At 42.2% G+C, this 12,433-nt stretch overlaps 1 protein-coding gene across 3 annotated transcripts in view; it reads left to right on the plus strand.

Annotated features, from left to right (window-relative positions):
• POMGNT2 (protein O-linked mannose N-acetylglucosaminyltransferase 2 (beta 1,4-)) overlaps positions 1-12,433 on the plus strand; it is a 130,349-nt gene that overhangs the window by 97,271 nt on the left and 20,645 nt on the right. Inside the window, exon 1 of one of the 3 annotated variants that reach the window (XM_070726913.1) lies at positions 6,992-7,359. The exons of 1 other annotated variant lie outside the window; for it this stretch is intronic. The gene's annotated coding sequence lies outside the window, so the exon portion shown is untranslated. Of the gene's footprint in view, positions 1-6,991; positions 7,360-12,433 lie in introns of those variants that run through there. One more of the 3 variants, XM_070726911.1, reaches the window with a different exon arrangement.

The raw sequence follows: 12,433 nt of genomic DNA on the forward strand, positions 1-12,433 counted from the left end.
CGCACCTCAAACTCCCTCAATGACCTAACCCAAATAGACTTCTCTGAAGACCGATTTGAAAAAAACATTACATGACCTTAAACCTTCTCTATCAGTCAGACCAGATGGTCTTTGTGCTTACTTCCTAAAAAAGCTCTCTTCTGCCATAGCTAAACCACTAAGCATAATTTTCGAAAAATCCTTCAGAACCAGCACACTTCCTAAGCTATGGTCGAAAGCAATGGTCATCCCCATCTTCAAAAAAGGAGACCTCAATCTTGTCATTAACTACAGACCCATTTCACTATGCTGCGTCCCATGCAAAGTCATGGAATCAATTATAAACCAATCAATTGTTCTCTATCTAGAAACTAATAATTTGCTTTCTAACAAACAATTTGGTTTCAGAAAAATATTATCCAGCAACCTGCAGCACCTCCACTGCAAAAATATATGGACAACTCATCTAGATCAAGGGAAATCTATAGTTGCAATTTATATCGACTTCTGCAAAGCCTTTGATTCAGTGTGCCACAACAAACTACTCCTAAAACTCAAATCCTATGGCATCTCAGGATCCCTCCACAGCTGGATTACAGCATTCCTGTCAAACCGATAACAAGTGGTCAAAATAGGAAGCACCATATCCACCCCCGTCCCAGTTAAAAGTGGTGTTCCCCAAGGTAGTGTACTGGGACCAACGCTCTTCATTCTCTACATCAATGACCTTTGCGATTACATCACAAGCAACTGTGTCCTCTTCGCCGACGATGTAAAACTCTTCAACACCACCGACAACACAACTACTCTCCAAAAAGACCTGAACTCTGTTTCTGAGTGGTCTAACACATGGCAACTCCAAATCTCAACTAGCAAATGCTCTGTCCTACACATTGGGAAAAAGAATCTGAACTCCAAATACGAACTGAATAATCAAATTATCACAGATAATCCCCACTCGATTAAAGACCTCAGTATACTAACAACAAAAGATTTAAGTGCCAAAGCCCACTGCAACAACATAGTCAAGAAGGCTTCAAGAGTTGTAAACCTAATCCTATGTAGCTTCTGCTCTGGCAATCTCACACTACTTACCAGAACTTACAAAAGTTTTGCCAGACCCATCCTCGAATACAGGTCATCGTTTTGGAACCCATATTGCATCTGAGACATCAACACCCTTGAAAATGTCCAAAGATACTTCATCAGAAGAGCCCTTCACTCCTCCACTCAAAACAGAATACCTTACGAGACTAGACTTTCAATCCTGGGCCTAGAAAGCCTAGAACTAAGATGCCTTAAACAAGATCTAAGTATTGCCCACAAGCTCATATGCTGCAACGTCCTGTCTGTCGGCGACTACTTTAGCTTCAACCACAACAACACAAGAGCACACAACAGATTTAAACTTAATATTAACCGCTCCAAACTTGACTGTAAAAAATATGACTTCAGTAACCGAGTTGTTGAAGCATGGAACTCATTACCGGACTCCATAGTGTCATCCCCAAACCCCCAACAAACCTGAATACTTCTGGTTCAAAAGGTTTGATATAGAGCCGTGTTGGTGAATCTATGGCACGCATTCGTTCCTATTGTGAGAAATTATCTCCTGTCACAATTGAAAGTGAAACTCAGCACTCTGAGCATTTAAGTTTTACAGATTTTTTCTCAAAAAAAAAAAATCAAACAACTAAGATTTTAAAGATTTTTGTGAAAGCATAATACTCTATCACAATATCATAATCAGTTTTATACAGGGGCATAAATCATAAAAGATTAGAATAATATCACATACCTAATAATTTAATGAATAGTTATTTGCTATAAAATTATATACATATATTTTAAACAATATCCATACAGGGAAATGTCTGATTATTTAAATACAATGTTTCTTCAAATAGGTTCAATTGAATTCAGTAGAGTAGATTTCATTTATTTAAGGAAGGAAAGTACAAAGAAAGTCACTTTCATTATATTATGCAAACTCCAAACTCAGCCAGAATGTTCATACCTGATGCAGGGATGGTTTTGGACTTGTTCACCCAAACTAGTAGTATGGCATCACAGAACCGGATCAGTCGCTGGATGATCTTGTGTTCGCCCTAGAACAAGGACAGAAACACCAGCCTGAAGATGATGAGTGGGACCTCATGGAAACGTCGCCAGAAATTTCCAAATCCTACATGGGAAGAAACCCGAATATACCAAAACCGTCATACCTGTAACCGTGAAAATCTACGAAAACATATATATATGTATGTATGTGTATATATATATATATATATATATATATATATATATATATATATATACACATACATATATATATATATATATATATACACACAAACACACACACACACACACACACATATATATATATCACTTTTTTTTTTTTGCTGAATTTGAAAATTAAGGGAGACTAGGATAGATCTATTTCAGCCTTATTTTGGCTTCATCAGCTAGCCATACCCATATATATATGTATCACATGTTTTTTGCTACATACAGAATATAGTTGTCAGCCTAGAGGCAAAAAGGAGCTGTGATGTTCCTTCAATATACCAGGGTGATCCGACATAAACACACACACACACACACACACACATACATATATAAATTAGAGTTGAAAGAGACCTTGCAGGTCATCAAGTCCAACCCCCTGCCTAGGCAGGAAATCCTACAGCACCCCAGCCAAATGAGAGTCCAATCTTCCCTTGAAAGTGTCCAGAGTTGGGGAGTTCACAACCTCCTCTGGCAGGCTGTTTCACTGGTTGATCACTCTGACCGTCAGGAAGTTCTTCCTTATTTCCAGGTTGAATCTCTCCTTGGTCTGCTTCCAACCGTTGATTCTCGTCTGGCTCTGTGTTGCCCTAGAAACTAGTGTGACCCCTCCTCTCTGTGGCAACCCCTCAAGCACCTGTACACAGCTATCATGTCCCCCCTGGTTCTTCTTTTCTCAAGGCTATCCATGCCCAGTTCCAGCAATTTCTCTTCATAAGTCTTGGTTTCTAGTCCCCTAATCATTTTGGTTGCTCTTTTTTGCACCTTCTCTAGAGTTTCAATGTCTCTTTTGAAATGTAGTGACCAGAACTGAATGCAATATTCCAGATGTGGTCTGACCAGGGCATTATAGAGTGGTGTTAATACCTCCCTGGTCTTGGAGTGTATCCCCTTGTTGCTGCAGCTTAAAATTGTGTTGGCGTTTTTAGCCACTGCTGCACATTGCTGGCTCATGTTTAGTTGATTATCCACCAAGACTCCGAGATCTCTTTAACAGTCACTACTGCTAAGTGGAGTTTCTCCCAGACTGCATGTGTGTCTAGGTTTTTTTTACCTAGGTGTACTCTTCTCAACATTGAACATCATATTGTTGGTTTGGGCCCACAGCTTTAATCTGTCTAGGCCTTTCTGTATTTTGAGCCTATCCTCTAGGTTTTGAATATCCCCGTCAGCTTGGTGTCATCTGCAAATTTGATTAGTTCCCCTTCTATTTCCTCGTCTAGGTCATTGATAAAAATTTTGAACAGCACAGGGCCCAGGACAGAACCCTGTGGTACCCCACTGCCTACCTTCTTCCATGTGGATTTGGAGCCGTTGAGGACAACACGTTGGGTACGGTTGGTCAGCCAACTGCTTATCCATCTGCGTGTGTTGAAGTCTATCCCATTTTTTTCTAATTTGTGGATTAGGAGATTGTGATCTGCTTTATCAAAAGCTTTGCTGAAGTCCAGGTATATGAGGTCTACTACGTTGCGTTGGTCTACTGATTTGGTTATGATGTTGAAAAATGATATGAGATTGGTTTGACATGATTTGTTTCTGACAAATCTGTGTTGACTGTTGCATATTATCTTGTCTGTTTCTAGGTAGTGGCAAAGCTGTTTTTTATTATTTTCTCCTGTGTTTTTCCAGGTATAGAAGTCAAAATGATAGATCTATAGTTGCCTGGGTCAGTCTTTTTATCTTTTTTGTGGATGGGGACTACATCAGTTTGTTTCCAGTCTTCCGGTAGGTTTCCATTGCTCCAGGATTTTTGGTAGATGAGGAGAAGTGGTTCCGCTATGATGTCTGCCAGTTACTTTATGACTCTGGGGTGAAGTCAGTCTGGTCCTGGCGATTTGTACTCATTGAATTCCCACAAGTAGTCCCTTATTTTATTTTTACCTGTGTTGAGTTCGCTTCCGGGGCTGTTTATTGTAGTTGAGTTGCAGGTTGGTTAGTTGGTGGTTCCTTTTTGTGGGAAGACTGATGCAAAGTAGACATTGAGCAACTGTGCTTTATCTTGGTTGTCTGTAATTTCATTACAGTCTTCATTTTTTAGTGTGGTGACTGTTTCCTTGATTTTCTTCTTGTTATTTATGTGCTGGAAGAAGCTTTTTTTAATTTTCATTGACTTTCATTGCAAGGTATTGATAGTGTTGGGCCTTTGCTGTTCTTATTTTTTGTATATATGTATGTATGTAGGTAAAAAAAATTCAGCAAATACATGCTATATATATATATATGGTTTTTAAATCCCCCCCCCAGATTTTTGGGATTAATTAAGAATACGGCTCTACACATTGGAAGTCGGGGTAGGGGGGCTTAGTTTAGAAATATATAGAATAGAATAGAATAGAATAGAATTTTATTGGCCAAGTGTGATTGGACACACAAGGAATTTGTCTTGGTGCATATGCTCTCAACGTACATAAAATAAAATACAGTGTTCCCTTGATTTTCGCGGGTTCAAACTTCGCGGATAGCCTATACCATGGTTTTTCAAAAAATATTAATTAAAAAATACATCGCGGATTTTTTTCTATACCACGGTTTTTCCTGCCCTATGACGTCATACGTCATTGCCAAACTAATAATTTTTGCAAATAAATAACAAAAAAAATTAATTATTGTTGATAAATAATTATGTTTATAAATATCAGGATCACTAATGGTGAGTACCAGTAATAATAGTGAGTAAATGGTTGTTAAGGGAATGGGAAATGGTAATTTAGGGGTTTAAAGTGTTAAGGGATGGCTTGTGATACTGTCCATAGCCAAAAATGGTGTATTTACTTCCGCATCTCTACTTCACGGAAATTCGACTTTTGCGGGCGGTCTCGGAACGCATCCCCCGCGGAAATCGAGGGAACACTGTATACATTTGTCAAGAATCATGTGGTACAACACTTAATGATTGTCATAGGGGTCAAATAAGCAATGAATATTAATAAAAATCTTAGGATATACGCAACAAGTTACAGTCATACAGTCAACATGGGAGGAAATGGGTGATAGGAATGATGAGAAAAACTAGTAGGATAGAAGTGCAGATTTAGTAGAAAGTCTGACAGTGTTGAGGGAATTATTTGTTTAGTAGAGTGATGGCGTTCGGGGAAAAACTGTTCTTGTGTCTAGTCTTGGTGTGCAGTGCTCTGTAGCGACGTTTTGAGGGTAGGAGTTGAAACAATTTGTGTCCAGGATTTGAGGGGTCAGTAAATATTTTACCCGCCCTCTTTTTGACTCGTGCAGTATACAGGTCCTCAATGGAAGGCAGATTGGCAGCAATTGTTTTTTCTGCAATTCTGATTATCCTCTGAAGTCTGTGTCGGTCCTGTTGGGTTGCAGCACCAAACCAGACAGTTATAGAGGTGCAGATGACAAACTCAATGATTCCTCTGTAGAACTGAATCAGCAGCTCCTTGGGCAGTTTGAGCTTCCTGAGCTGGCGCAGAAAGAACATTCTTTGTTGTGCTTTTTTGATGATGTTTTTGATGTTAGGTGACCATTTTAGGTCTTGAGATATGATAGAACCTAGAAATTTGAAGGTCTCTACTGTTGATACTGTGTTGTCTAGTATTGTGAGAGGTGGAAGGGTGGAAGGGTTTCTCTTAAAGTCTACCACCATTTCTACGGTTTTGAGTGTGTTCAGTTCTAGATTGTTCTGGTCACACCACAAGGATAGTTGTTCAACTTCCCGTCTGTATGCGGATTCATCGTTGTCTCGAATGAGTCCGATCACTGTTGTATCATCTGCAAACTTCAGTAGTTTAACAGATGGATCGTATGAGATGCAGTCATTAGTGTATAGAGAGAAGTGGTGAGAGTACACAGCCTTGGGGGGCACCTGTGCTAATTGTACATATATCTGATGTGATTTTTCCTAGCTTCACCTGCTGCTTCCTGTCTGTTAGGAAGCTTGTGATCCACTTACAAGTGTGTTCAGGTACCACTAGCTGATTTAGTTTGGTTAAGAGAATGTCCGGTATGATGGTATTGAATGCTGAACTGAAGTCCACAAAGAGGACCCTGGCGTAAGTCATTGGAGATTCAACATGTTGAAGGATGTAGTGTAGAGCCATATTAACAGCATCATCTGTTGATCTATTTGCTCAGTATGCAAATTGCAGGGGGGGGGGTCTAACAGTGGATCTGTGATGGCTTTCAAATGGAACATCACTAGCCTTTCAAAGGTTTTCATAACTACAGATGTTAGAGCAACTGGTCTGTAGTCATTCAGTTCCTTGATGGAGGGCTTCTTTGGCACTGGGATGATGGGACAACTTAAGTGAAACATTCACTTAAGAGAGCTTTGTTTTTAACTTAACGTTGAAGAAGGAAAGATGAAGAAAGATTTCAGGGAATCCCCTGGTTTTAAGACTTTCATCCATATAAATACTGCATGCCTGAGAGATCTATACATATTGCTGATAAGAATTGATTCAGATTTTTAAAAGTACCGTTAACTAATTGTTCATTTCTGCCTACCAAAAATAAGTTTAGTGAAATATATATTTGTAATTTACTCCTACCTAAATAATTATAGCTCTATGAACAAATTCTGCATGAGGATTTCAGAGATGAAAAATTAAAAAAACAAACCAGCAATGGACGCTAGGAAAACTACAATTCCCAGGGTGCAACGTGGCAGCCATGCCGGGACCGAGCATGAGCATAAGTGGGTCTTGCCCGGGAACAGCGCCGGCCGAAGAGAAATACTGTAGTAATAAACAAGAGAGCGATTTAAACCACTTGCTCCCGCGTAGGCAAAGGAGCAGCCGGAAGGAGGATCGCTCTCTTCCAGTGATTGCGGGCCACTGCTACTGCATCGACGCCGTGTGCGTCCCCAGTAGCGGGCCGAGAGCCTAGTGCTGCAAGAGCAGGGCGAGAACTACTGCAGTGTCCTAGGAAGCGCTGAGGAGGTGAGGAGCTGGCTGGTCTATGGACGGTTGGTACGGCGACGGTAGCGGTGGTGAGAGAACGAAGGGATTGCAAGACGAGCACTACTTTCCCCCACTGCAGAGTACTCTCTGAGACTCATATTCAGATCTGCAAAGAAAGGAAGCTCTTTTACTCCGCTCTTATTATTTTGATAGTAATCAAAATCAGAGGGTGAGTGAAAAGACTGCCTTCATTGCGAGTCCTTTTAATTATTTTCCCTTTAATTCTTCTTGGCCTTATGTTCGTCCTAGGGGGACATCCTTGGTAAGTGTGGATGGAGTGGGGTGGCATGAGCGAGTGCTTTCATGAAGTCTCCTAGTTAACTAATGTCTTCGGGATACTATAAGTTTGGGGAGTTGAAATCCATGCGAGATAGTGATATTTTGAATTTTCTTTATAAGCACAGCTTGGGCTAAATTGGATTAATCAAAAGCCTCAAACATTTGGAAAATGCCAGCATTCAAAATAGCTTTTGAAAAGAGAAAAAATCACGGGACAGTTCCTTGAGATTTCCTTGCTTAACTAAATCCAAAACACAACTGCCAGTGCATTCAGAAATTGTTAACCAATTCTTTCTTGAGTATATCACTCTATCTCTTTAGTATATCACTCCCCAGGCATTTCCAGATGTGTTGAACTGCAGCTTGTGTGTTTCCTAGCTATGGGTGGCAATGGGAGTTGTCCAACATCTTTGGAGAACATCAGATTGAAAAGAGATTACCTGCAGTCAGTGTTCAGGTTCTGTAGTGCAGGGTTTTAAATATTAGACCTGCTTTAAAATTTTACTATATTTGGATCCCATTGTATATTCACATAGATTCACAGTCAATATTTTCATATTTATCTGGAAAATTGGTTCTACAAATGAATCTTAAAACCGTTACACATTATATCATATACTAAAAGATTCAAACATGAGTAATATGTATACATGTGAGATAACCAAATAAGAAATGCAGTCTACTAAAATGTATTAATTATCACATTAAAAACATCTACTATGGCTACATATTTTGAGTTGTACAGAAGTATCAGAAATATTACTTAGTTACTGGTGCTGATATATTTGGCAGTATATCCTACTGAAAGTAGATTTCAAAATACAAATAGTTCTACAATTGCCAGCTGAGGAAAACAAACTTAAGTGCTATTTTAGCTATTAATTGTTAAAACTTAATATAAAAACAATCAATCATCCCTCATTCATACTAATGGCCAGAGCGGAACTATTGCTCATGGTCCCCAAGCCTGCCGGCATAAATGTGTTTTTAAATGCCTTTTGGAAGGCAAAGTGAGTGGAGGCGGTACGAATCTCTGAGGGGAGCTGGTTCCAGAGGACCAGGGCAACAACAGAGAAAGCTCTCCTTAGTGGACCTGCCACTTGACATTGTTTGGCTGATGGAACCCAGAGGACATTGACTTTGTGTGACCTAACCGGTCACTGGGACGTGTAAGGCAGAATATGGTCCCGTAAAAAATCTGGTCCAATGCCATGTAGGGCTTTATAGGTAATAACCAATGTTTTGTGTTTGGAGACCAATCGGCAGCCAGTGCAGCTCATGGAGTGCTGGACTAATGTGGGAATACCTAGGTACGCCCAACACGGCTCTCACGGCTGCATGCTGGACTAATTGAAGTCTCCAAATGTTCTTCAAGGGTAGCCCCAAGTAGAGCACATTGCAGTAATTGAGCCTAAAGGTAATGAGAGTTTGAGTGACCGTGAGAAGAGACTCCCTGTCCAAATAGGCCTGCAACTGACACACCAGGCAGACCTGTGCAAAAGTCCCACTAGCCACAGCCAAGAGATGTTGCTATAGCCTCAGCTGGGTATCTAGGAGGTCTACCGAGTTGCGAACCCTCTCTGAGGTGGTCAAAATCCCCCCCAGAGTGATGGACGGACAGTTGGGATTGTCATTAGGAGGTAGGACTCACAGCCACTCAATCTTGTCAGAATTGAGCTTGAGCCTGTTGATGCCCCAGACCCTCACAGCCTCCAGGCACCGGCACATCACTTCAACTGCTTCACTGAATTGGCACGGGGTGGAAACATACAGCTGAGAGGCATCAATGAACTGATGAAAACTCACCCTGTGCCAACGGATGATCTCACTTAGTTGTTTAATGTAGATATTAAACAGTAGGGGGGAGAAAACCAACCCTTGAGGTCACCACAGAGAAGGGGCCTAGGAGACAATATCTGTCCCTCCACCAATAGTGCTTGAGACTGACAAGAGAGGTAGGAGGAGAACCACCCCAGAACTCCCAATCCTTCCAGTTGGTGCAGAAGGATACCATGGTCAATGGTATCGAAAGCCGTTGAGATATCAAGTAGCACCAGGATAGAGGAAAATCTCCTATCCTGGCCCACCAGAGATCATCCATCAGTGCTATCAAAGAAGTTTCAGTGCTGTAACCAGGCCTGAAACCAGACCGATAAGGATCTATATAATCGGCTTCATCCAAAGACCGCAGGAATTGGAGCACCACTGCCTTTTTGACAACTTTTCCTAAAAAGGGAAGGTTGGAGGCTGGATGGTAGTTGTTTAAAATAGCTGGTTCTAGGGAAGGTTTCTTAAGGAGAGGCTGCACAACTGCCTCTTTTAATGGAGGTGGAAAGAATCCCTCCCTCAGAGAAGCATTGACAACCACCTGGATCCAGTCTCGTGTCACCTTCATACTGACCAGGAATATAATGAAGGTCCGCATGGCAAGGCAAATGTGTAGACCAGAGAGTCTGTTGGTTTTTACATTCAGATCGATAACAAAGTCCAAGCTAAAAACAGAGGGTCTGTTGTCAGTGGCTGTCATAAGGAAGGCTGGGACTGACTACCACTACAGTTGCACCTTGCAGGATCCAACCCCGCGGCTGCCGGCCAGCTGCTGCAGCAGCAGCAGCAGCAGCAGCAGCAGCAGCAGCAGAGACATCCCACACCTGTCAGATGAGTGCCACGCTCTCTGCGCCCACCCCGGGAGCAGCCGTGGGGCTGGATCCTGCGAGGCTTGGCGACTGTGGCAGTGGTCAATCCCAGCCGGGAGTTGCCAGTGGAAAGAAATCCTCCAGGAAGGAGAGCAGCTCGTCCGGGAGTCGCTCAGTCGAGACAGGCAAGGTCTTGAATTTCATCCCCCTGGTTAACTGTCCCAAAATCAGGTGTACTTGCTTCCCTTAAATGGTCTACATAAAAAGGACCCTGGCAGCACTCCCAACCACAATAATCAATAATAATGGAGAAGTCCATCATAACTGTGGCCGGGAGGCGGTAATCAGGCCCTTTGGGCAAAAAGTCTCTGAAAGTTCCTCACGCTCAACAGCCCAAACCGACAAACCTCCTCCATTTCTGGTCCATTTTTCATTTTCTCCTGTTCTCTCTCAACATGCAGGAAAAAGTCTCATCACACTCTCCATTGGTTCCCTGCCTTGCCCCTTCTCAAATCATATGTTGTCCCTGGTGCTTGATCACAGTCCCAGCGTCATCTCCACTTCCTCGTCTCTCATCTCTCCCATACTTCTAGATGCTTCCACTAGCCTCCAAACACCTCTGGAAACCTCAGCTATCAGTCAGTCGCAATCTTCGTTCATTCTCCTCTGTACTCTGACTTTCAGCGTCCTGGCTCTTCCTGACTCAATTTCACTCCAAACCTTTAAATGCAAACCTTCAAATGCAGAACCTCAGCAAGATCTTAAACATTGAAAAGGCAAGCCTTGAATAATTTTTTTGGTGTGATCTGATGTTGCTATGAACGAAAAGGCATTGTTACTGGTGGCAAGCTCTCCTCTCCAGCCACCTCAACACAAATCAAATCATATTAGGAACCAGTCAATATAAATTGTAAGTGTTGTGGTTGGCTTCAAGCCAGTTCCTGTGGTGGCTGATTTTGATGCAGAGGAGTGGGAGCCATTTGTTTATAGAAGACCAGTGTGGCTGGAGGACGAATCAAACAGTGAACCAGAAGCAGAGACAGAGAGAGAAAGGGAGCAGGAAAGGACTGGAGAGACAGAGAGGGGAAGAGAGTCAGTCAGATCTCCAGCCAGAAGTTCATCTGAATCAGAAGGGGAAGAATTAATGAACAACCCTATTCTGAATGCTCGGATATGGAGAATGCTGGGAAGACGAGCAGCTGCGCAAACGCAGGAACAAATTATAGGTCATAGGTGATAAGACTTAATGATGCTGCTGGAACCTTGAAAAAAGGGGAGGGTTGGAGTGATTTGTGTGGGAGTCTATCGTTCAGCGTTGAAGAAAGTTTGACAAATTGTGGTTTGGTGTTTGCTGTGGCTTTCTGGACATTTTGACATTCAATTTGTGAGTTATTTCTGACTGACGTAAGTCTGAAGGGCTCCTGCACTGACTGCAGTAATTTACTTTGACTTATTGACTTTTTAAACTAACAATTGCTCTGAAACTCTGTGGTTTGCAGTTTTGTGAATATAAAGGACAATCATTGCTTTATTTTTACAAGCAGGCGGTGGGTGAGGCGGGTGGTGGGAGGTGGCTTCTGGGGAAGAGAGAAAGAGAAGCCGGCTACTATTGCCGATTCTGGCGCTTAGCATTCCCTCCCACCGAGCTCTACCCCCCCACACCTCCACTGAGCCTAAGAGTTCCAGGCGCCCCGACCAGAAGCCGCCTCCCGCCACCCGCCTTGTCGGTGGATGTGCGTGTGTGTGGAGGGGTAGAGCTCTGTGGGTGGGAATGCTAAGTGCCAGAATCGGCAACAGCAGCCGGGCTTCTCTATTTCTCTACCCCAGAAGAGATAGGAGCCTCTCTTAGGCTCGAATCCCAGAATGGCTTGATGGAGGGGTGTGTGGTGATAGAGCTCGGGGGAGGGATACTAAACAGCAGAATCAGCAACAGCAGCCAGGCTTCTCTATCTTGCTCCCCCTTTGCCTGGTTTCCATTTTTACAAGTCACCAGTAGCCATTGCATTTTCAACCCTAGACTTATAAAGTAAATAAGTTTTCCCAGTTTTTGTGGCAAAAATAGGTGCCATGGCTTATAATTGTGTCGACTTATACTCAACTATATACGGTATTTGTTTAGCAGAGTAATGGCGTTTGGGGGAAAAAACTGTTCTTCTGTCTAGTTGTTCTGATGTGCAAACTTAATTCATTCCATGACAAGGTTCATAAGTCGAAAAGTTTGTAAGATGAAACAATGTTTCCCATAGGAATCAATGTAAAAGTGAATAATGCGTGCAAACCCATCCCAAAACTCACCCCTTTTGCTTTATTTTTCCGCCAACATTCTGA

The sequence above is a fragment of the Erythrolamprus reginae genome, chromosome Z, assembly GCF_031021105.1.
Source record: "Erythrolamprus reginae isolate rEryReg1 chromosome Z, rEryReg1.hap1, whole genome shotgun sequence".
Lineage (NCBI taxonomy): Eukaryota > Metazoa > Chordata > Lepidosauria > Squamata > Dipsadidae > Erythrolamprus > Erythrolamprus reginae.